General features: G+C 50.5%; 1 protein-coding gene across 8 annotated transcripts in view; it reads left to right on the top strand.

The window, feature by feature from the left end:
- Positions 1-25,632, top strand: part of C2CD5 (C2 calcium dependent domain containing 5) — a 1,003,795-nt gene that overhangs the window by 431,476 nt on the left and 546,687 nt on the right. The window lies entirely within an intron of this gene.

The following is a 25,632-nucleotide window of genomic DNA, read 5'->3' as shown; positions in this document are numbered from 1 at the left end:
CCGGTAGTGGAAGGGCCGTGCTATGGCGGTGGTTGCCATGGCCGGCACGGCGGTCCTGGGCAGGGCCTGGCACGGCGGTAGTGGAAGGGCCGTGCAATGGCGGTGGTTGGCATGGCCGGCACGGCGGTCCTGGGCAGGGCCTGGCACGGCGGTAGTGGAAGGGCCGTGCAATGGCGGTGGTTGGCATGGCCGGCACGGCGGTCCTGGGCAGGGCCTGGCACGGCGGTAGTGGAAGGGCCGTGCAATGGCGGTGGTTGGCATGGCCGGCACGGCGGTCCTGGGCAGGGCCTGGCACGGCGGTAGTGGAAGGGCCGGCCGCTCCGGCCGGTGTACGGTGGATGATGCAAGGTGACTGTAAGGGGGGTCATGAACTGGCATGTCCATTGAGTACATCTACAGGGTGTATAGGCCTGCACCTCCCCCGCTGTGTACGTGCACCGCCATGGAGGCGCCAGTGATAGTACATTGTTGCAACTGAAGCATCCGTGCCTGAGGCTTGCACGTGCGGTTGCCGATGTGGGCCCGTGACGGTCCCTGCACATGCAGCCAATGGGAAGAGGGACGCTGGCCGCATACGGCCAATCGCAAGTAGCGGAAGCTGTGCACCGCAACAACAGGGCCAGTCATTGGCCCATTTCACGATCACGCTTCCAGGGCTGACCAATTGCTGGCGACGTATGCCACTGACACGTGCTGAGGGCCCTATATATGTGTCTTGGCCAAAATGAAACTTCCTACCCTGGGGACCATTGCTGCCTGTGACCATCACCTCGACCTGCTGCTGCTGCTGAGCTGACCACCGACTGCTGCTCTAGTGCCATCACCTCGACCTGCTGCTGAGCTGACCACCGACTGCTGCTCTAGTGCCATCACCTCGACCTGCTGCTGCTGCTGAGCTGACCACCGACTGCTGCTCTAGTGCCATCACCTCGACCTGCTGCTGCTGCTGAGCTGACCACCGACTGCTGCTCTAGTGCCATCACCTCGACCTGCTGCTGCTGCTGAGCTGACCACCGACTGCTGCTCTAGTGCCATACTCCGTGATCTTGCCATGTCGAGAGGCAAAGAGATCCGGTCTCGACCCTTCACCGCCGCGGAGCTTGATGTCCTCGTGGACGGTGTACTCCGCAACTATGGACGCCTCTACGGCGCACCGGGACGGGTGGTAAGTGCAGTGTGGGACATGTTGGTGTGCATGAGGGGGCCAAATGATCAGGCCTATTTCTATCTTAGCTGTGTAGTGTGGGCTAGACATATGTTCCTGATTGTGCATGGCTGCTGACAGTAACGTCTTGCCCCTATGTGTGTGACAGGCCACCTGTCCACTGACTTACACCCTTTTGTCTCCCATCATGGTAGGTCAAGCTGCACCTTCGCAAGGACCTGTGGAGGAGCATAGCACGGGAAGTACGGGCATTGGGGGTGTGCAACAGACGACATACACACTGCCACAAACGCTGGGACGACATTTCCAGGCTGAGCAAGAATGTAGCGGAAGTAACACTGGGCCTGATTCCAAGGACGCCCCGTCTGTCCCGACGCTCCATGACCCCTCTCATGCACCGTATCATTGCAGTGACGCATCCTGAACTGGCCGAACGTCTGAGTGCCGATCAACAGCAAACTAGCGGTGAGCATACTGTCTGTGTAGGAAACTTGTGAGTGCTATGCATGTATTGGTGCACAGACACACTATTGAGTTCCGTGTTGCGTATGTATGCCTGTGAAGCCATTTTGGTCCCATTGGGTGGTACTCATTTGACATCCAGGTCCGCCATGTTGACACGCCACTTGCTTAGTAGTTGAGTGTAAAAGCACATCCCCTAGTGGTCCATGGCCCCATGGCAGAAAATGTGAGGATGACTGGTAGGGGTGGGCCATGTGCAGGATGAGGGCTCCTAAACCTTTGTCTGCTATGTGATTTGGCTATCCTGTTCCTTCTGTACGTGAGTGTGCCCATGACTCACACATCTTTTCTGTGCATTTCAGCTTTGACAGAGGACACTCAGCCACAGACGGTGGAGAGTAGCCGAGGAAATGAGTCCGGCTCAGACTTCGCACACACGCAGACTGACACGGAGGAGGCCAGCGCCGGAGAGGGGGACAGGACCGTCCCTGAGGACTCGCATGTGGAGACACCATCGTCCTCCTCGTCGGACACTCGTGGTGAGCCTGCACTGTTGACACAGACTGGGAGTGGGCACTCATCACCTTCTGTCGTAAGACAGCACACAGGGCCCACACTTCCGCCAACTGCACCATGTACTGTTCGTGGCCGGAGGAGTAGGGGGAGCAGAGTGGCGTTCGGTGCAGGCACCGCTGCCCCTGCCACGGTGAGCCAAAATGCACTGTGTGCTGAGGCCGTTGATCTGCTGCGACAGCTGTGTGTGGGGCAGACCAATATGACAAATGCTTTCCAGGACCATGATAGGAAGTTGGGGCAGGTGGTGGCATTCATGGAAGGGATGCATGGCGATCTTGCAGGTCTACACAGGACAGTGCAGTCATTGGCAAGCAGTGTGTCGTCTGCAATAGTACAGTCGAACGAACAGGGTGCTACTTCTGTTTCACCATCTACACCGCTGGATGTCTCAGGGGGTAGTGATTATTCTGAGCAGGACTCAAATACAGGTTATTGCACTAGAAGCAGCGTCAGACAGCACGTCAGGGCACGCAGGGCACAGACCCCATCCCCTAGATCAGCTAACTCTGTTCACGTAGACGACGTCAGATGCACTGGAGTACACACACAGGATCCACAAGTGTTGTTGGGGGACATGCCTTCCGGAGCTACACAGGCATTCAACACGAAAGGTACTCCCAAGGCAAGGGATACTCACATGTCCATGGACTGTTCCTTGGACAAGGCCAGTCAGAAGACAAAAGCACCTACTAAGAGCAGGGAGACTCCCAAGAGCAGGCCCACAGCAGAGGTAAGGGACACTCCCAAGGACAGTGAGAAGACTAAGGCACCTACTAAGAGCAGGGAGACTCCCAAGAGCAGGCCCACAGCAGAGGTAAGGGACACTCCCAAGGACAGTGAGAAGACTAAGGCACCTACTAAGAGCAGGGAGACTCCCAAGAGCAGGCCCACAGCAGAGGTAAGGGACACTCCCAAGGACAGTGAGAAGACTAAGGCACCTACTAAGAGCAGGGAGACTCCCAAGAGCAGGCCCACAGCAGAGGTAAGGGACACTCCCAAGGACAGTGAGAAGACTAAGGCACCTACTAAGAGCAGGGAGACTCCCAAGAGCAGGCCCACAGCAGAGGTAAGGGACACTCCCAAGGACAGTGAGAAGACTAAGGCACCTACTAAGAGCAGGGAGACTCCCAAGAGCAGGCCCACAGCAGTGGATAGGACCACTCCCAAGGGCAGGGACACACACAGAGAGCAGGTGTCTGCTGGAGACAGGTGCACCACAGACGACAAGTCTGCTGGCAGGAACAGGGCGGCGAGCAGGGCACAGGCTACATCCAGAGACAACACTCCACCTAAGGATAAGGCACATCCTACGGACAAGGCATCTCGCATGGACAATGGCGCTATCAAGGACAGGCATACATCACTGAGGCTGATGTTTTCTACTAAACGCCAAACTGATGTCTCCGCGGCGGAGTCCCCCCATACCTCCACTCCCATCCAGGCCAGTCAGAAGCAGAGGAGGGTGTCCCCTGTTGTTGCATCCCCCATTACACATCATTCCGAGTCCAGGCGGCAGGCACAGAGCAAACGGCAGGCAGGCTCCAGCACGTCCCCCGAAACAAGATCCCCGGCAGCAGTTGCTCCACCTATGCTGGGTGGTGATTCTTTGGAGTCCCCACCACTTGGCAGTCCTGTCCTGTCCAGGGTGCACTCACACCTCCCTAAGAAACGCAGACACACACCATTGACACCTGCCAACCCCGATTTGGCTCTAGGTGAGCTATCCCCAGCTCCCAGGCCCACCCTGCCTCCTGGCCCATACAGCCCTGTGGCTCATCATTTCAGTAGTCCCAGTGGCGCTGGTGCAGTTGACTCTCATGTATCAGATGGTGGCACAGTGTCAGTTGTGCCCTCTCCTGTTGCAGATCCTGGCAGGGTATGTGGGTCTATGGCTCACGTGTCAGTTAGGAGATCTGTGTCTGTGTTGCACACTCCTGTTTCTGGTGCTGGCAGTCTGTCTGGGTCAGTGGCTCACGTGTCAGTGACTACATCTGTGGCTGTGTCTCACACTCCTGTTGCTGGTGCTGCCAGTGTGTCTGGGTCCGTGGCCCATGTGTGTGTCACTCGGGCTGTGGCTGTGTCTCACACTCCTGTTGCTGGTGCTGCCAGTGTGTCTGGGTCCGTGGCCCATGTGTGTGTCACTCGGGCTGTGGCTGTGTCTCACACTCCTGTTGCTGGTGCTGCCAGTGTGTCTGGGTCCGTGGCCCATGTGTGTGTCACTCGGGCTGTGGCTGTGTCTCACACTCCTGTTGCTGGTGCTGCCAGTGTGTCTGGGTCCGTGGCCCATGTGTGTGTCACTCGGGCTGTGGCTGTGTCTCACACTCCTGTTGCTGGTGCTGCCAGTGTGTCCGAGGCAGGTAGTTCACGCAGTCCCCCTGATTCTGTGATGTGAGGTGCTGTACACTTCACTCAAATGTTAGTTCACATGGTGTGTCCATTGAGAACTGTGTGGCACTCTTGTGGTCCCTGTGACGGTTTGGTAGGGACACGTAGTTGTGCTGCCTCTGATGTACCTGCTCTGTACTGCACAATGCCCTGTTGATGCTCTGATACTGCATACTGCCCTCTCGTTACCTGCCTATGATGTACCTGCTCTGTACTCTACTATGCCCTGTTGATGCTCTGATACTGCATACTGCCCCTCTCACGTGCTGCCTCTGATGGGCCTGCTCTGTGCAATGGACTGTTGATGCACTTAGCCCCTCTCACGTGCTGCCTCTGATGTACCTGTTCTGTGCAATGGACTGTTGATGCACTTAGCCCCTCTCACGTGCTGCCTCTGATGGGCCTGCTCTGTGCAATGGACTGTTGATGCACTTAGCCCCTCTCACGTGCTGCCTCTGATGGGCCTGCTCTGTGCAATGGACTGTTGATGCACTTAGCCCCTCTCACGTGCTGCCTCTGATGGGCCTGTTCTGTGCAATGGACTGTTGATGCACTTAGCCCCTCTCACGTGCTGCCTCTGATGGGCCTGCTCTGTGCAATGGACTGTTGATGCACTTAGCCCCTCTCACGTGCTGCCTCTGATGGGCCTGTTCTGTGCAATGGACTGTTGATGCACTTAGCCCCTCTCACGTGCTGCCTCTGATGGGCCTGCTCTGTGCAATGGACTGTTGATGCACTTAGCCCCTCTCACGTGCTGCCTCTGATGTACCTGCTCTGTACTCTACAATGCCCTGTTGATGCTCTGATACTGCATTCTGCCCTCTCGTTACCTGCCTATGATGTACCTGCTCTGTACTGCACAATGCCCTGTTGATGCTCTGATACTGCATACTGCCCTCTCGTTACCTGCCTATGATGTACCTGCTCTGTACTGCACAATGCCCTGTTGATGCTCTGATACTGCATACTGCCCTCTCGTTACCTGCCTATGATGTACCTGCTCTGTACTGCACAATGCCCTGTTGATGCTCTGATACTGCATACTGCCCTCTCGTTACCTGCCTATGATGTACCTGCTCTGTACTGCACAATGCCCTGTTGATGCTCTGATACTGCATACTGCCCTCTCGTTACCTGCTCTGATGTACCTGCTCTGTACTGCACAATGCCCTGTTGATGCTCTGATACTGCATACTGCCCTCTCGTTGACTGCCAATGATGTAGCTGCTGTGGTGCCCACTTTGCCCATGCTCACGCATACACTGTGATTTAACCCCTATTTTGTACAATAAAGGTAGTCTATCAGGTCTCGTGGTCTGTCGTTGTCATTCCTGCTTGCGTACTACTAATGTGTATTTGTATTTGCTTCTCATCAGTGGTTTCGGTAACATGACACTCCCCCTCCCTACGTCACGTCCCTTACTGGTATTCCCCTGCAGACGGCCAATGGTTTGTGCCTTACCTGCGTCGTCGTCCATGGTGGGCCATGACTAGGACGTGGTGGATCGCGAAGAGCATCGGGAAAGCGTGTAGCGCTGGGTCCATGGTGTTGGTCAGCTTGCGGTGGGTATCTCTGCTATGTCACCTGTCTTCGCAGTGGGGATTCCGCCGTGTTCAGACAGGTTGTTTTTCCGCTGCGGTTTTATGTGTATTTTCCGCCATCTTGATTTGGGGGACGGTCTTCGACGTCAGTACGTACGGCGGGGCATCCGGATGTGTTCCGTCCGCCACGGTCTCGTGTGTAGTTCGGCGGCGGAGCGTGCTATTCCGTCGCGGACGGAAATTTGACACGTTTTCCTATCCTGATATGGCGGACGGAGTATCCGCGGCAGGCGGACACGGAAAAGGCTTTTTCCGCCTACTCCAGGGCCGCGGTGGCTCTTCCGTCCGCCATCCTAATGAGCCCCATAGTTTGGTTTATTTTAAACATGCAACACCCCATCAGGTCAAAGCCAGGAATAGGCATCCACTGCTACAGCAGCTTCTGCTGTTCACATACTCCAAATTACTTGTGATTGCGGCAGTTTCTGCCTGGTTACAGACTGCATAGCACTCCTCTGCCTCAAATGTTTGAAGTAGGGAACGCTAACTAGGTGAGGTCTACTGATCAAATGAACCATTCCAGCATGACATAAAAAATATGGCTACACTGCATTTAGCCTGATGCTAAGCCATCCTAGGTTCTGGCAGATAAGGAAATTGAGAAATAGGTGAATGTGATAAGATAAGAGTGCAGATCACGTCCTCTCTTTGTATCAGACTCAACACCTTAAATTCTACTCGGGTGAGAAAGAAGAACAAGCAAAAGGCTTAAGGAGGGACAGCACTAATTGCATGCACCATTTATGATGGGAAACATTAGCTAAAATAGAACATTTCCTGATGGATACTTCTAACTGTAGATTTCTTACCTTGTGGATTTTCCCAGGCTCCAGACTGGTAAAAGCAGTGCTCCTGCACAACTGGTAAGTGGGCAACTCGGAGTTGATGCTGTTCAGCTTCAGAAGTGGCGCATGGTGCCTCATATAACCATCACTCACGCGCATTAATGTCAGTTTCTTTCTGTGCCTTCAAACAGGGATCTAAAGCTCCTCTCCTTCCTTTTTTCACTCTGCTAAAAAGAATTCTCCCCAAAAACTTTCCAGGTTGCAAGGTGTGTCTCCTCTTAAAACAACAGATACAAGCTTCGTAGGGACTGTTGGAAATAGATGATTGACAGATCACCGCAAGGGTTGCGTCTGGTGCTTAGGTGTTCGCACATCATCTAGGCCTGTAACAACTAAGCCCAGATGAACCCTAAAGCCATCTGAGAGCATGAGATGAAGCTGTTCGTAGCGAAACATCAGAAGACTTTGCACTAGTCCCGCTTCAGATGTACATTAAAAACGAGGACCCACTTCTGCTCTCGCTCCCAAAATCGATCCCTAGACAGATCTTCCTCATGGTTGAAGTCTTCGGATACGTGGAAAAGGAACAGAAGAAGTCCAATCGGGATTCGGCCCTCCAGACACTCTTGTTCACAAGAGAAGGTGCGAAAGGCATCATTGTATTTCTAGGTCTCGCTGCTGTTCCACTGAGAAGCTGATTCAATCCCTGGTTCAAATGCACCCTGAGTTCCTGCGTCTATCGTGACAGTGCAGTAGGTCAAGGCTCTGAGAGGCCTTTCTGCGCATCTTAGGCATTCTCTTGGCTCTGTCTGGCATGACCTCAGGCTCCAAGGGTACGCTGGGACTCCCAGTCAGGTTACCACCAGTGGATTCGCCTTCTGTGCCGTCTTGGCCTTTAGGACCCACTTTGGGTTGAGTGGCAACATTGGGACCAAGGCTGAAATCTGTGCCTGTTGCTAGAGCATCAAGGCCCTCATCCAACCCCTCTGACACAGGAGGACGGTCCACAACCCATCATGGTTTCCTACTCCAAGCCAGCAACATCTTGACCTTGACTGAGGCTACATCCAGATCTTGATGTGCGGCAGACTCAAACAATCACACGCAGATATTACACCATTTGTTTTACTCGACAATACACAAAGTGTTTGGCTTGGACTCTGACCAGAAGCACTTTTATGGGTGGCATTGGAGAAGACGGGAAATAGTTTGTCTCAGTGTATGGTGGTGACAACTGGTACATGGACCTTCAGGATGCCAGTGGGTTGGACACCTCACCCGATACTGGGGTGGCTCTCCACTGGGCCCCCAACATTGGAAAGCAGTACATTACCTATTGTGATCAAGAAGCCGCTGAAGTCCTTGACATGCACCACCCCACTCTCTAGGTGAAAACAAATGTATTGACAAAGGTCCTACAGCCTAGCCAGGCACTGTCCAAACCGCATTTGCGCTTCAACGAAGCCCTCACTGAGAATACACTCTAGAGCACTTGGGCTAAACCATGCTTCCGTCACCCAGTCAACTGACAGGTCGCCTACTGCCATAGGTGTGGTCCAGGAGGCCCACACTTCCTAATACGGCATCCAGCACTTGAAGGTCTGGTGGTGCAGGAATTCTCCAGTAGAGTAAACCCTAACACCTTTCCAGCCACGCCCCATTACAGGGAGTTAAAATACATAAACACATTCAGAGGGCGTGTGTTCTCAGCCAGCTTCGGAGGTCAGTCAGTACAAGCTGTTTGCTAGATAGCTTCACCTACACACACTATGGTATGGTGGGTATTATTTTACCTGCTCTCCCAGAAGGCGTACAAACTTCCTTTGCCCAAACCATTCAACATGGTCTGGATGCTGTCAAATTTCTCATCTGCTTGGACCTGGGCACCAGTATCTGTCTGGGTAAGGATATGGGACCCAGCATTGTTCTTGAATGCCATGCATGGATGTGGTCCACTGGCTTTTCGAGAGATGTCCAGGCATCCTTGATGGACATTCCTTTTGATGGCTCCTGTTTGATAAGTGGGCAGATGTGGCACTGAAGTGTTTTAATGAGTGCCTGGCTATGCTACATTGAGCCTTTCAGCTCCTGTTCTGCAGTCCCTTCAATAATGTTTTTTTTTTCTGGGATATACTAGGGGTTTGGTTCATCAGCAATGCCACCCTTCACTGCCCACAAAAAAGGCCTCCCAGCCCCTTCGATGTCTGGACCATGGGCCCAACAGACAAGTACCTGCCTACCAGGGGCAGCACTCATCCCCGTTTTCTACCTTTTAGTTTGCTGTTCTCCTCTCAGGCTCACCGATGCCCCTCTCGTGTTCACATTTGTGATGGCGGTGGTCAGTGCCCATCTTCGGAGGTCGATGGCGCCAGTCTTCCCCTACGTTGTTGTCCGTTTGGTGAAGATGGGCTCGCCACAGTTAGTCGTGGACCACCTCTAAGCAACGGGTAACATCTTGACATCATTGGTGTTCTCAATAAATCTGCCAGTCACATGTATCAGAGAGATTGACTCTGAGGCTTCTTGGCCTACTAGCCTCATGCTTATTGACCATGCAAGATGACGTACGCTTGCTGTGCGGCTGCTTGACTGCAGTTGGAGGCGGGAAGACCCTCTTCCTGCCCCACCCAGAACGGACAATGGCAACAAATGCTTCACTACTAGGTTGGAGAGGTCATCTGGGAGGCAAAGAGATCAGAGGACTCTGGTCTCCAGCAGACACCTGCCTCCACATCAGTTTGCATTGGCTGTGGCAGATTCTCTTTACATTGAAGACATTCCTGCCCTCCATCTAGGGGCAGCTGGTGCAGGTTCTCACAAACAATACCTCTGCCATGTGGTACTGCAACACGCAGGATGGGGTGGGGGCTCTTGGTCTTGGTCTCTACACCTTTGGAGTCAGCTGAAATTATCAGTTGATTTCCATGGTGGTACATCACCTGGTGGGATCCTTAAATGCTATAGCAGACGGAATCAGCTGGGGCCTAGCAGATCGCATATGGAGGTGGCACATGGCATCTTTTGACAAGGAAAGATCCCTTGCTCGATCTCTTTGCCACTGCTGAGAATATACAATGTCAGCAGTTTGGAGTTCCCAAGAAGGCTCTCTCTGAGAGTTTTAATCCCAACTGAGAGCGAACTGGAAAACTTTTCTAGTGAAACATTGCCCCATTTACGGTTTGCTGAAAGGCAGTAGCCGACATTTCATTTTGATGGGATTTTCAGCTCCAGTATAGATGTAGGACATTTTTTTAGAGGAAGCACCCAAATATTACAACAAACGAGGTCCTTTATGAGGTCCATAGAAAGTATGTAAAAGGGGCCGACAAGGGTGTCACACATAGTGGAAGACTGGGACTGATCCCCATACCACTGGGAGCCGTCGCCTACCCTGCTGGACGTCGGACACTGTGTTCCTGCTGGGTTTCCTACCCCCTCCCCCACCTTTTTCCTCCTTCATTCCTCAAAGTGTGCGTGTGTCCAAAGCACTCCTCTCCCCTTGTTGGGGAGGGATCCAGCATCTTATGCCCTGGAGTCTCAGCGACCCCGTTGAGAGAGTCCACCATGAAAATGGGAATCACACATAACTGAGGACTAAGAATGATCCCGGTCCCACCCAGCCGGACGTCAGACAAAGTTAGTTCCCCGTCTCCACATTTTGTCTGCTACCCCCTCTACCTCCGCTTCCCTCCTTCATTCTTTGGCTACCTCCCCTTTTCCTTTCCTCTCTCCCCTGAATTCCTCGCCTCCTGCCTGCTTTGTCTATCCTTATACCTATTCTCTGCCTAATTCTCCCTACCCTCCGTCTTTTTTACATTACCCCCTTACCCCTCTACATGCCATTAACCTAAGAATGTAACTTGAAACTGCTGTCCCTTCTGTAACAATGTGTCATTTGTAACCTGTGTAACTCTCCTCATTTAAAGCGCTCTGGTACCTCCGGGTCTAGCCAGCGCTATATAAAACTCAAGTAAATAAAAAAAAAAAAAAACAAGCAGAAAGTTAGCTATTGGGTGCATTATATTGAAGGACTGATTGAGGCAATTGGATACACACACAAACTTCAGTTAGATTGAACCAGGATGAATTTTCGAACACTAATGACTATTGATTTAAATGTATATACAAGGACTCCATATTTAATGGGTTGTACATAAGTCCTATATTCCTTTTTTGGAAATATTTGTTATGAATGAACTGTCTTATAAGTGTATGTTATATGTGTAGTAAGAACATTTATGTAATTGTAATAAGAAACTGTATGTATTTGTCATGAATTGTATATATAATAATACAGAGTAAATTAATCAGTCAAGAAAGACACGTGAGGATTTGATGTTTTATAATGGACATTCACTCCCTTAGGAAGTGATTATGAAAATTGTTTGAATTTATCCCCCAGAAGAGTTTACTTTTGATTACATTCCATGTAGAGAGGAGCATGGGACTCCAGCATGCTTTCCGCCGCTACCTTTGTTGCCCAGAGTTAAAGAAAATGAGGGCCGATCGGGCCCAAGTCATTTGAGTGGCTCCGGATAGGGCCATCATAGTGTGATACCTGGAACTTCTTTTAGAGACTTCTAACTGCGGCTTGCTCATTTTGTGAATTTCCCCAGGCGCCAAATTGGTTCCATAAGACTTTCATACCAACTCCCTTCAGTGCCAGTAGGTGGCACCTTGCGGCTCCGTGTCTGGTCCTTCCCACCCTGCATGTGATGTTGTGCCACTATATCTGCACCACCTCCACATGTTGATATCCGGTCCTTTTTTCCTGCGCCTTTTGATGCTGATCCAGAGCTCGCTTCCTCGAGTCTGCGAGTTTTCCCCTAAAAAAAATTAGGCCTTGCCAATCCCTAAAATTACATGATTTAAACCAGGCGAGGATTGCCACAAGCAGATGTTTGTAACAAACCCACAAGAGTCCTGTCTCTGTCTGTGCCCCAAGTATCGTTTCGTGTCTTGTAACAAGTATACCAAGCTGAACCCCAAGGTCATCCACGACCACGAAGCCAAGCTGTATGTCATGGAACATTGACAGAAGTCGAAGAAGGCCAAATCCTGGTTGAGGAAGCAGACGCGTTCCTGCTCCCAGTGCCGATCCAGTCATTCTTAAAATTGAAGTCTTCAGGATCAGAAAGAGTGAAAAACATAAGAAGTTTGAACACTGCTCTGCCTTGCCCTGCCCCTCTCATCACTCAGATTAGTGCAATGCCTCGGGTACCGCAAGACTGCAGAATCAGTCTCTAACCCCGGAACAGATTCTGACCCTCATGACTTTCTGCCCGCTGTTTGGAATCCTCGGCGAGGCTATAGCAGCTTCAAAACTTTAGAGGCTTGGGACCGAATTTTCATTGCCCAGCTGGACCCTTATGATGACCCTACCTACCCCAAGGAACCAGGGTGACTTCCAGTCTGTCCACTGCTGGTGGGTCCATTCCCAAAGCTCTTAATGTCATCTCCTGCTTCCAGCTCGATATCGATGTTTCTTATGGCTTCGAAGCCGCTGATGCCGGAGGGGGAGCTTATTATCCTTCTCTACTTAGAGCTGAACCGGGAACTATTTCCATCAATTTCTCATCAATCTCACCTCTACCATCATTATCTCCCTAAAGTCCAGTCCTTCCTCCAGCCACTGCTGCAAAACTGCTTTTTCAGCTCGGCAGCACATGATTGACTCATCCTAAGGGAGACTGACCAATGGGTGCTCCAGATTGTTGAACACAGTTACTCCCTAACCTTCCCATGACATCCTTGGATATGCCACCCACACCACAACACCTCCCGGAGGACCACTTAACCATACTCGGAGGGGAAGTTCAGGTTCTCTTGGCCAAGGGAGCCATAGAGATGGAGCTGGCATCAAAGATTGGGACTGGCTGTTATTCGTATTGTTTGTTGGTGATAAAAAACGACAGACGTCTTTTTATAGATCTTTACCCTCTGACCATTTCCTTCTGTAGGACTAGTTCAAAATGCTTACCCTGGCTCAAGTTTTGCTTTCCCTGGATCCAGGAGACTGGAAGGTAGGGTTGGATTTGCATATTTCCACTTTGCCCTTTTGCAGTCCCACAGATTTGTTTGTGATTTCAGGTAGGCTAATAGCACGTTCATTTCTCTGTGTTTTCCTTTGTCCTTAGCAGTGCACTTCAGGTGTTCACAAAGGTGATGGCAGTAGTCTCAGTACTTCTGTGGAGGTTGGAAATACCAGTCTTCCCATATCTCTACAACTAGTTTCTGAAGGCTCCATCGTTGTCTGACCGCCCCTAGCGCCGCTTGAGCTCCCTGCTAGGTGTTTGAGGCCCTCCTCCACCCGCAGGCTCCTGCCTGCGCCTCATCCCTGGTTGTCTATTGGAAGAGCTTTGCTCTTCTGCTAATCCGCTCTGTTTGTGTTCTCTTTTTTTTTCTGTCTGCCTTTCTTTCCTTGCCTCTCTGCCACGTTTCCTTGTTTTTCTCTTTTTCTCTTGCCTCTTTTTTTTTTGCCTCCTTTTCCTCGCTGCTGCTGCCCCAACATCCCCCACCCCAGCGTGCCGCTCCCGCCTCCCAGCTGATCGCCCTTCCCCTGACCCCTACTTAATGGTGGCCGAGCCCCGGGCATGCCAAAGGCAAGCCCATCTGCGCCCGACCGTGTCCAGCGACAGAGACCATGTTCCCCTGCCGCATCGACCCCAGCACTTTCCACGCACTCAACCCCGGACACAACAACTGCCAGCTCGTGACACCGAGCAACACCCAAGGCCCGATCTCCTGCCGACACTTCCGACGGACCTTCACCCACCACCGGACCCCGACAATTACCCCCAACAGGCCAGACACCACCGCACACAGGCAAATGAGCTGCATCCTCCTCAACATACGCCGTAGAAATCTGGGACTGCCTCAACACTCACAAGCCCAATGTCGCCTTCCTCACAGAGACCTGGACCAACGCCAGCTCCGCACCAGACATCGCAACCGCCATCCCAGACGGTTACAAGATCCTGAGAAAAGAACGCCCAGGAGGAGGCTTTGCCATCGTCCACAAATGCTCCCTCTGACTGACAATCACCTACTCGGACGACACCTCGACCCCCATGGAACACATCCACTTCCAGATCCAGCCCAACCCCGAAATGATGCTCCGTGGAACACTCGCCTGAAGACCTCTAGAGCACTCCTTTAACCAACTCCATCGCCGACCACATCGCACACCACGCTCTCGCTTCTACAGACTATATACTACTCGGAGACCTGAACTTCCACCTGGACAACCACAGTGATCCTAACACCACTACCCTCCTGGAGAACCTCACCAACATAGGACTGAAGCAACTGGTCTCCACCCCCACTCACACAGCAGGGCAATCACTCTACCCTAGCTTCGCTGAAGGAAACAACTTTCGCTACATCCGCACTACGGAACAACTCTGGACAGACCACCACTTCATCCATTTCAAAACCCACCGTACAAAGTACACGTGCCGCCTCCCACGCAGAAGCTGGAACAAAGTCTCCGAAGAACACCTTACCTCTGCCTTCACCTACACTCCACCCCAACTACGACTGACACCAACACAGCAACAAACAACCTCCACCAATGGATCACGAACTAGGCCAACTCCCTTGCCCCCTCCAGAACATCACGAGACAACACAACAAGAAAGCCAACTGGTTCACTACAGATCTCCAAGTGCTTCTGCCGACAACTGGAGAAGACGTGGAGAAAAAAGCAAAACCCCAGAAGCATGCTCCGCTTACAAAACAGCCATCACAGCACACCACCAACTCATCAAAGCATCTAAGAAAAACTTGATTCAAAACAGAATCCTCTCCAATGCCCACAACTCCAAGGAACTCTTTGCCATCGTACAGGAATTCACCAAACCCAACACGAAACAACCAATGTTCCTCCCTCCCAGGACCTCTGCAATAAAATCAGCTCCTTCTTTCACCCAAAGATCAAGACGCTCTTTTGACGACCAGGACCACAGCACTGCCTCAGGCAGAAAAAAAGAGAATGAGACTCCTGCCCTTCCTCTCAGAACGAACAGAGATAGATGCGGAGTACCCCAAGGATCCTCCTTCAGTCCTACACTCTTCAACGCTTACAGCCATCGTCAGAAACCACAGGCTCAACATCGTCTCCTACGCCGATGACACCCAGCTCATTTTCTCCCTCACCAAGGAACCCGACATCACCACGCGCAACTTCCAAGAAGGAATGTAAGCCGTCATGACCTGTATGAGCAACAGCTGACTGAAGCTAAACTCAGAGAAAAAAGAAGTCCTCATCCTCGGCTTTACCCCCTGCACCTGGTGGACTCCTACCATCGGAAACCCTCCCACCGCAACGGACCATGCACGCAACCTCCGCATCATACTCTAATCTTCTCTCACCATGAGTTACCATAACAACGCCGTACCCTCTGCATGCTTCAACACCTTCTGCATATTTTGCAGGATGTTCAAGTGGATCCCCCAGACTCCAGGAAAACCGTCACCCTCTCACTCATCACCAGCAGACTGGACTACGGCAATGCCCTGTACTCCGGAATCAGCAAAAAACTCCTCCACAAACTACAGACCATCCAGAACACCGTAACCAGACTTATCCTCAATATCCCACGACACGGCCACATCACTTAACACCTCCTAGACCTTCACTAGCTCCCTGTCAAAAAAAGAATAACCTTCAAACTGCTCGCACACTCCTACAAAGCCCTCCACAACACCAGACCCCAATACCTCAACAACTGAATCTCCTTCTATGCCCCCAAGAGAAAACTCTGTCTCAGCCGACCTCGCCTTAGCCACCGTCCCTCGTTTCTAAAGGACCACAGCAGGTGGAAGATCGTTCCCCTACCTCTCATCCAAGACCTGAAACCAACTCCCCCTTCACCTCTGACAAAGCCCGACACTGTGCCAGTTCAGAAAGGACCTCAAAACCTGGCTCTTCCAGTGACCCCAACGGAGCTTCTCATCCCCGTGACTTGAGTACTCACGGGTGAGTAGCGCGTTTCACTAACCTCTGATTGATTGATTGATTGATTGATTGAAGGCGGGCTTACCTCAAACCGTTGGTAAATCACCTCCAGATGACAGGCGACTTGTTGGTATAGTTGGGCTTTTCCATCAATGTGCCAATATCGCACCTAGCTCCTTCACAACGACTCCCCTTCATCGTAGGCATCCTGGGAATGTTGTTTTTTCCAAGCCTTCCCTCCACCTCAGTGATGTTTCGGCTATGGTCCCATTGTTTCAAACTTTGCCAAAGTTTTAGTGAGAGCTTCTCTGAGGGTGCTAATCCTCCTGCATCCTGCTTGCCGATCATGCCAGATGGCACACACAGGTTCTGCAGTAGGCTCTGAAGTCTCACTGGGCTCATGACTAAGGGAACCTTTTGTATTCCAGTAGAGGAAACTGCGAAAGTCCTGCAGTGGTGGTTGCTCGACCATAACTAGCCTGTTGGCAGACCTCTCCCTGCCCGAACTAAAACAAATGGTCATGGTGTAGGCGTTTTTGCTGGGTTGGGGTTTTCATCTGGGAGAGGTGGAGATCAGAGGTCTATGTTCTCCAACAGAGACTCTTCTCCATATCAGGTTGTGGAGTATCAGGTGGGGAACGGGTACAGGTTTTCACAGACTACATGACCGCCATGTGGTACTACAGTGAACAGGGCGGCGTGCAGTCGTGGGTCCTATGTCTTGAGGCTCTATGTCTGTGGAAGTGGCTGAACTCTCAGGCCATCTCCCTGAGTGGCCAGCACCTGGAAGGATCTTTAAACACCAGGGCAGACCAACTCAGGTGGCGTTGCATAGCATATCATAAATGGCAGTTGCTCTTGGAGGTGGCACAGGGTGTCTTCCAACAATCGGAGGACCATGGCTCGATCTGTTTGCCACCGCAGGAAACGCGGAGTGTCCAGGTTTTTGCAAGTCGGAGTTCACAAGTCTGTTCTCCCCCAGAGACACCTTCTGCCTAGAATGGCCCTTGGTACTCCTGTACACCTTTCCACCTCCACCTCTCCCTCTCCTGCCCAGAGTATTGAAAAAGAATAAGATGGACCAGGCCCAAGTCATCCTAGAGGCTTCAGACTGTGCGAGGAGAATGTGGTATCTAGAACGTCTGGCAATGCGCATATGTCCTCTGATTTGGCTATCCCTTCAGGACTGTCTCAACAGAAGAGCTTGGTCTTAAACCAGAGCCTCACAGCCTACACCTCCATGTGTGGTGACTGGACGGAGACAGTTGATAGCTTTCAATATTCCCCTAAGCTGTTTGTGTCATCCTGGCAACCAGGCCTACTTTCACCAGAACTGTATGTGCAGGATGCTGGGAGAAGTTTGTCTGGTGTTCCTCCTTTACAAGCAAAGTTGTGTGACAATTTATTGTTCTGTCTCTCTCGGCGGACCCATCAAGGCCTTTCCATGGTGATAATTAAGGGTTGTCTTTCGGCTTTCCTGATCAGCGATTCCTTTTCAAATTACCAAATGTAAATGTAAATGTAGTTGAGCTTATATAGCGCACAGCTACCCGCAGTGGGTTTCCCGGCGCTTGCTTAGGGAACCCTTCCTGGTATTCCCCTGTGAGATAGCAGGGTATCCACAAGGTGAAAGTCAGGCATCCCACCGCGAGGGGCCGTTGTGGAGATTAAGCAAGCTATTGCCCAGAGTCGCAGAGTGTGAACCCGTGAGTCGAGGAGGCACCGGGGCGAGAATTATCGAGTCCGTGGAATTTTTTTTTAGCCCAAGACCCGCCGAGGCGGGGAATTGAACACTGGTCCAGGACCGATCTCAGCTTCCGGGTCTGCTGCCTCTAACCCCTGAGCCACACTTCTCCACCAGTTGTAATATGTTTCTGGAAAGAGCGGGTTCAAATGTTCACGCCAACACTTTTTAATTTCAAATTTGTTTTATTGGTTTCATGGGCAACAGTATACAAAACATTGTAAGAAATACGTAGTAGGCGTATAAGGCAACCTGGCAGAGAGATATGCAATATCCAATAATCACATATATGGTTAGTTGCATTCGGAGAAGCAATGACGGTGTGCTGGGAGTTAGAACGCTCCTTCCGGTATGGCAATGGTATGGCAATGAAATTGTAAGAAGGAAAAACCCCAACTGTAGCCCTCTCCCACCCCCCCAACCTCCCTCCCCGCTCCCACCCCACCCAGTGTGCCGAACAAGTGGGTCAAGCAAAGTCGTATGTGTGTAGTGGGCACTACCCTCATTCAGATGAATGTGAGGAGTCAGACGTAGTCTATGTGAGTCGTAAAATGCGCAGGTACTTGGGGCATGTGATCTCATTGAATTCCTTGGACAGAAGGGAGAGCAGCGGGAGCCACACTTTCTGATAAGCAGCCGCGGAATGTGTGAGCGTGGCGTGAATGCGCTCCATGCCAAACCATAGTTTATGTAGCCAACCCGTGTGTGTGGGTCTGGTGGTGGAGCCCCACAGGGATAGGACATGTTGTGTTGCAGCCTCCATGGCAATCCCCATCTGGCGGCCCCTCTGAGATTTTAGGGGGAAGGTAAGGGTATTGGGTAGGCCCAGGAGTGCGTATGCCGGGAATCTGGGGATTTCCGTGTCGAATGTGGAGTCAATCTCGTCCAAGACAGCCTTCCAGTAGTCCTGGACTTCACAACAGTCCCAGAGGAGGTGAGTCAGGGTGCCCAGTTCTCCGCAGCCCCTCCAACATAGCGCGCTTCGCGTAGGGTTACCCTTGTTGAGCCGGACCGCCGTGAGATGCCAGTATATGGCCAACTTCGTCGCCGCTTCCCTGGCCGCAGTGTTGCGGGTGGTGTGGGCCGCTCTATAGTAGACAGATCGCCATTCTTGGGGTGATAAGGCCCTCCCAAGCTCTGCCTCCCACCGCTTCTGGCCCGCCGATTTGCCCGCTGGGGAGGTGCGGGTAAGCATTTTGTAAAGGTCCGTAATGAGGTGCTTGTCTGAGTCTTTCATCACTAGCCACTTCTCGAAGACAGTCATGGGCCTGCCAACCAGGGGAACAACGTCGGAGTGGGTAAGCCAGTGTCGGAGCTGGAAGTATTGAAATAGATGAGGAGAAACAACGTCATAGCTTTGAGTAATGTCTTTGAGGGAGAGGAAGCCCTGCAAGTCGAAGAGATGACCAGCGGAGAAGCTACTGATGTCTCGCCATTGTGGGAAGGCCCCAGGGGTGTTGCCCGGCGGGAACTCTGGTTTGTCCAAGACAGGCGTTAGAGGAGAGGGAAAGGTGGTAAGTCCTCTTCGGACCGCAACCGCATTCGAGACCTGCATGACAGTGCGAGTGATAGGAGACTTTAGGAGATAGCGCGGTCGATGTTGTCTGAGAAGGAAAGGGACCTTCCAAAGGGGGGTGCCTGCCATTGCCCTATCTTGGAATAACCAGCGCTTTTCGGATTCCGGCCTGAACCACTCCACCAGAAATCGGAGTTGCGCAGCCTGGAAATATTGCAGAAGATTGGGGACACCCAGTCCTCCCTCAATCAGGCTCCGGTAGGCTGGCTGTTTGTGTAGGCGCGCCCGTTTGCCCCCACAGATGAAATGATGGATGGCGGCCTGGAGGGCCTGGATGGTGCCCGCAGGAGGGAACACCGGAAGAGTCTGGAAAAAATACAGAATTTTAGGTAAGGCCGTCATCTTGATCGCTGCGACCTGGCCCAGTAGGGAGAGTCGCTGTTTGGCCCAACGTGCAAGGTCGGATCGGATCCGGGAGGACAGGGCCGTATAGTTGAGGGTCAGCGTGGAGGTTGTGGAAGCAGTAAGCGTGACGCCCAGGTAAGGGAGCTGCGTTGCTGACTGGATTCCTCCGCCGTAGGCGGGTGGAGGGGTGTGCGTGTGGGCACACCAACACTTTTTGTCATGCCGCAGTAGGACCTCAATTTAGTTACCACCTACTTGATGGGCTCCTTTTGTACACAGCCTCCTATACGCTCTTTGACCATAAAGACTGTGTTCTTCAACTCTGACCTCTTCTCGATGATTGAGTCAAATCTAGGCCTAGGTAATGCAGGATCAGGGGCCTCGCTTCCTAAAAGACCACCTAATACCTTACAGTCCTGCCAGAAAGCTACGATCTTCATCACTTAACCAATTAGTGGTCCCACGTAGCAGAACAGTGACATGGGGTGACCGCCGCTTCCTAGTTGCGGCCCCCAAAATCTGGAACACCCTACCATACCACATCAAAGCCAGTCCATCGCTCTTACAGTTTAGGAAAAATCTGAAGACGTGGTTATTCAACCAATAATACAGTACACCTACCGCATCCTCACCTCTAAGGAATGACATAACTGCAGTCTAGCGCCGAGACACCCAAGGGTAATTGTTCGCGCTCTATAAGTGTCAGAAAATAAATAAATAAATAAATTGTCTGTCTAGCAACCTAACACATCTTTTGTTCCGAACAAATTGGTCCTCTGAACAAAAGTGGGATTCTTGCCAAAGGTAGTCACTCTGTACTACATAGAGCAATCCATTACTTTGCCATCCTTCTACATCCCAACTTATCCATCGAAGGGAGAGAAGCGTCTCCACATCAATTGAACCAGAAACTTTCGATTAGATGATCAACTGTTTGTGGGCTTCTTTTGAGAAAGCAATACAAAAGAGACCCATCTCCGAATGGATTGTAGTATGCATAAGGATCTGTTATGGGGCTAGCAAAGAAGCTGCCCCCAGAAGGCTTGCACACTCATTCCAACTGAGTAAAGGCAGCTAACACTGCGTTGGTGTCTGGTGTGTAGGTCTTGGACATCTGCCAGGCTGTTATGTGGTCTTCCTTTCATACATTCACAAAGCACTAATGCATGGATAGCCAAGTCTGGTGGAATTGGCATTCTCCCAATCTGTTGTGCAAGAGTTCCTGGTCTTCCACAGACCCACCACTTGGGGAGGTACTGCTTTAATATCTCTTCTCAAGAGGAATCTACGGTTAGAAGTCTCTATCAAGATATTTGAACACCTTTTTCATCGATGGACATTCAAACATAGGATCCCTGTCCCCCTAGTTCAGACTTTCATCTTCAGGTAATTCCCCGTTGAGTCCTGAGGTGTTCGAAAGCATCTTCTCAAAGGTAAAGAGTGGCTCGCCCAGTGACCCAGCACCGCTTCACATCCTGAAACAAGTTGCCACAACCATTTCTCCCACTATACTGAAACTGATTAATGCCTCTCTGACCACTGGAACGGTCCCCCCTTCTTGAAAGAAAGCGGTTATGAAGGCACTTCTAAAAATAACCTAACCTTGATCCTGACTCCCTGGGCAGTTACCGTCCTATCTCACTCCTCCCAGAGATCAGCGAAATAGCTGAAAAATATGTCAATTCGTTGCTGGCTACTTTTTTAGAAACCCAGAACCTCCTTCATCCATCTCAGACCGGTTTCCATCCTCTACAAGGCATTTAAACGGCTCTACTATCTGTAGTTGAAGAGTCTAGAAGAGTTTTAAATGCAGGAGGCACTACTGTCATCATCCTTCTAGAGCTTAGTGCTGCCTTTGATACGGTCAACAATATAATCCTTGCCCACAGACTTAAGACTGGGGGTGACTGGTGTTGCACTAACATGGCTGCAGTCCTTGCTGGACGATAGATCCTTCAAGGATCTCGATTCTGAAGTGTCCTCAAAACAGATGCCTCTCCACTGCGGAGTGCCTCAGGGTTCATCCCTGAGTCCCACCTTGTTTAACCCCTTCGGCGCTCATGACGAGCTGAGCTCGTCATGAGTTGTGCCGCTCGCACGCTGATGACGAGCTCAGCTCGTCATGTAACGCGGCTTTTTTTAAAAAGCCGCGTAGCGCAGAAATAGCCGCCGCACGCATGCGGTTAACATGTATTTGACCCCCCTAGCAGAGATCGTACTGCCTTTTGGGGTTCCCATAGTGACATACGCAGATGACACACAATTAGTAGTGGGGCTTAATAAAGCAGATAACTCCTCCCCCAGCCTTTCTCCCTGCTTAAAAGAGGTGGCTAACTGGATGAATAACTCCTTTTTGAAATTGAATGGGGACAAAACAGAGATGATGATCCTGGGCAATCCATCTCTACTTGACTCCAACTTAATGTGGCCGGTCGACCTAGGCCCTGTCCCGGTCCCCAAAACCCAAATAAAAAGTCCGGGTGTTTGGTTGGATCATGATCTAAGCACGCAATGTGGTAGCTTCTTGCTACGGCATCTTGAAGATGCTATGCAAAGTTTTCCCACTCCTCCCCTTCCATGCAAGGAAGCTCATGGTCCAGGCACTTATTCTATCATGTCTGGACTATGGGAATGCCCTTTATCTTGGGGCTGCTTGCACCACATTTGCAAAACTCCAGACAGTACAAAACTGGGCAGCCAGAATACTGTTGGATATCCCGAAACACCAATCAGCAAAACCTGCATTGAATCTTCTGCACTGGCTACCTATGTGAGAAAGAGTCTATTTCAAAACCATGCGCATAGTACACAAGTCCTTAACAGGAAAGAACCCTCTTATTAACCGCTCGATTGTTCGGCCCTACCGCGCCAACAGACCCTTCGCTCAGATGATTTACATCTTGCAGCTATTCCTAGGAATCAGAAAGCAAGAAGCAGGGGTCGTCTGTTCTTCTACATTGCCCCTAAGTTCTGCAACACCCTCCCTCACCATATACGCAAGGAACCCAATCACCTGGCCTTTTGTAGACTGTTAAAGACCTGGCTTTTCCCCTAGTTGGTCAGTTCTCTGCTGCTTGCTGCTATCAGCACTGGGATGCCCGAGAGAAGCCATGCGCTTAATAAATGTATTTTTCATTTAATTTAATTTCAGAACAACAAGTTACTTACTTGTGTTAACGTCTTTTCTGGTATAAACTCTTAACTGTAGGTTCCTCACCGACCCACCCTCCTCACCATTCTGTGGAATGGACTTGTACAGCCCATTAATATGTTCTCAAAATTAGAGACCCGCACAATAGCATATTCAGATAACTATGGGTTCTGTGTAGACAAAGATCATAAAGAAACTGACAGCATGCAGAACAAGCATTGGCATAACCAATAGGTCTTGCCTTTGGGACCTTATAAGTGTTTAGCCATGCAACAGTTGATGTTCTTGCACCAAGGATATTGTGCTGCATAACTAAATACTTATAAGGTCTCAAAAGCGAGACCTATTAGCTAAGCCAAATGCTTGTCTTTTAAGTTATGGCTGGTGCTCTCTTCTCTTATGTTATGTTGTAGGAACGTAGCATAGCGCAACGACTCACCCCCAAGGGGGTACCTCGGTCCCTGTCTTTAATTCCCATAATTACAAGTCATAAATAGCTCTATAAAACATTAAAGGCTGCTTCTAAACGGGTTGCCTTCTTGCAAGTCTGAAGACTCTCTGAAATGTCTACCTCTGCTGTTAATTCAGAGGCAGGGTGTTACTCATTAAAGAATGTGACTCTTTGGTGACGGGTGAGCGTGGGGCTGACTCAGGGAGTGTTTTCTGCAATCTGCCAACCAGAGATCAACCCACGACATGTTTAATGGATTGACAACTATGCTGAATGTTGGACTGCTCGCTTGCTGGAATGCTTCCTAAATTAACATGAAAGCCAATCAGCTCGCACCAAATGTTGTCAGGAATTTACAAATGGTTGTTTCTGACACAGAGTACATGAATGCAATGCAGCCTAGGTTGTATTTCTGAAGACTAAACCGATGAACCAATCAGAAGGGAGACCAGCCACTCTAAAAGGCATCAAGTGGCGGTACGTACCGCTAGAAAATACCCGTTTAGGGATTATTTATTTTTTAACGAAACGCAGTCTGCAGGTTAGTTATCTTTCATTGAAAATGTAAATACAGAAGGAAAACAAACACATCTGAAGTATATAAGTAAACAGTGGACTATGACAAGCTTTTAAAACGAGTAGACTTTCCATTCTAATTGTTAGTTGCTAGCTCTAATTGCCCGGGCTGTGCACTCAAGTGGTCGCCAGCTGTGCTGGTTCCCACTGAAGGAATGATTCTAAGGAGACACTGCTGCGTGTTTCGTTTAAGAGTGACTCGTTGTAAAGTACTTCTCGGCATAGGTCAGCTTTGCACACGAAGGGGCGGGGGGAGACACAAGGGATGAGGGAGGTAAGAAAAAAGGGATTGTGAAGCTTACATTACTTTGCAACAAAGGTAATATCGAAATATGAACTCCTTACAGAAAATGTAAAGTAAGTTGATTGCTGGAGTCAAAGAGGTATTAGACATTTCTTGTGTGTAGTTTTAACCTCTCCATGCAGTTTAAGTCTTTCATCGCCACCATGGCCGCTGCAGCAAGACATCAAGTTTAGTGTTTATTTTTTTAAAAGGGGCCTTTCGAACTGCAAAAGGCTCTAAGCATCAAAGAGAAAAACAAAGGTTAAAGAATCGCGGCTGCGAAATCGACCGTGCTTTAATTAGTAACATGAGCCAAGACAAGATAATGATAAGGGAGGAATGCAGCTGGCACAATGCACGCCACTGCTCGCTCCTGAGACCCCTAGGCCATGGGAGTGATCGTTTACAGGAAAGACGGGACATGCACCCGTCTTTGGCCATTTGCATGCTTTCATTATTGAAAGCCACACACAAAGGCCAAGGGAATTTGTGGGAGGAGTCCGACCCACACGGAGAAGTCTCTCGGAAGTCTGGAGTGATTCCAAGGGGCCCTCTCCTAGAACAGAGCATGCGCGCTGCGCTAGGCTCGACCTAAAAAGGTGAGGATATAGTGGCCCAATGTCACTTCTTGGATGGAGCCGCACAGTGCCTCCTATCTGCACATGAAGGTGTTGCTATGAAAATCTTTTAGACCCAGTTTGGCACCTAGGGAGATTCACAAGCTGAGTAGACTGATGTTAGATAAAGTCTCTACCAGAAAAGGCGTTGCCAAAGTAAAATAATGTGTTTTTCTGGGCTTGACTATCCGTCCTCCAGTCAGGCTGTCACTTCAAAAGAACCTACTGTTGGATAATCCGGGAGGGTCTTGCACCTGAACCTGCTCAACCTGCACCTCAACATGTGAATTCTGAGTGTTGACAGTTGATCCCCTTTGAGTTTTCTCTGAGGTCATAGATGTTAATTTGACAGTCAGATGTTCTTCAACAAAATCAGGGTATGCAGGGTGCTGGGACAAGTTTGTGGCTTGGTGCTGTGCCTGTCAGTTGGAACCACTGCAGGCAAAGCTGTTCTAAGCAATGATGTGTGCTTTGTTTTGTGCCAGTAACGTGTTGCACTGGGCTCAGTTTAAAGTTACCTTTTGGCCCTTTCGGCATTTTTGCATTTACCGGACCAACTGTCCTTAATCAAATCAACAGTTATGATGGATTTTCTAAAGGGTATCAACACTTGTTTTCACCTAAGCTCTCTGTGATGATACAGTGGGACTTAGATCTGGTTCCCATGTTTCTAATGTTTAATCCTTTTGATCAGTGCTCCGTTGTCCATTGCATCCATTAATTCTAAAATTTGTATTCCTGGTTGCTATTATATCTGCGTGCTGAGTGAGCAAACTTCAATCCCTTTCGCTCCAGCCTCCTTGTACCCCCTTTTTCCCAGACAAACTAGTGTGAAGGACTCAAGCTGTGTTCTTGCTGAAGGCAGTGGCTGGAAGCATCTTAACTCATCCGTTTTGCCAATTGTTGGACTAAATGTTCAGAGTTAAATATCTGCCCTGCATCATAGTTATTATGA

Source organism: Lissotriton helveticus, chromosome 1_1 (assembly GCF_964261635.1).
Source record: "Lissotriton helveticus chromosome 1_1, aLisHel1.1, whole genome shotgun sequence".
Classification (NCBI taxonomy): domain Eukaryota; kingdom Metazoa; phylum Chordata; class Amphibia; order Caudata; family Salamandridae; genus Lissotriton; species Lissotriton helveticus.
Note: the sequence above shows the minus strand (reverse complement) of the source record. Positions and strands in the feature narration are given on the sequence as shown.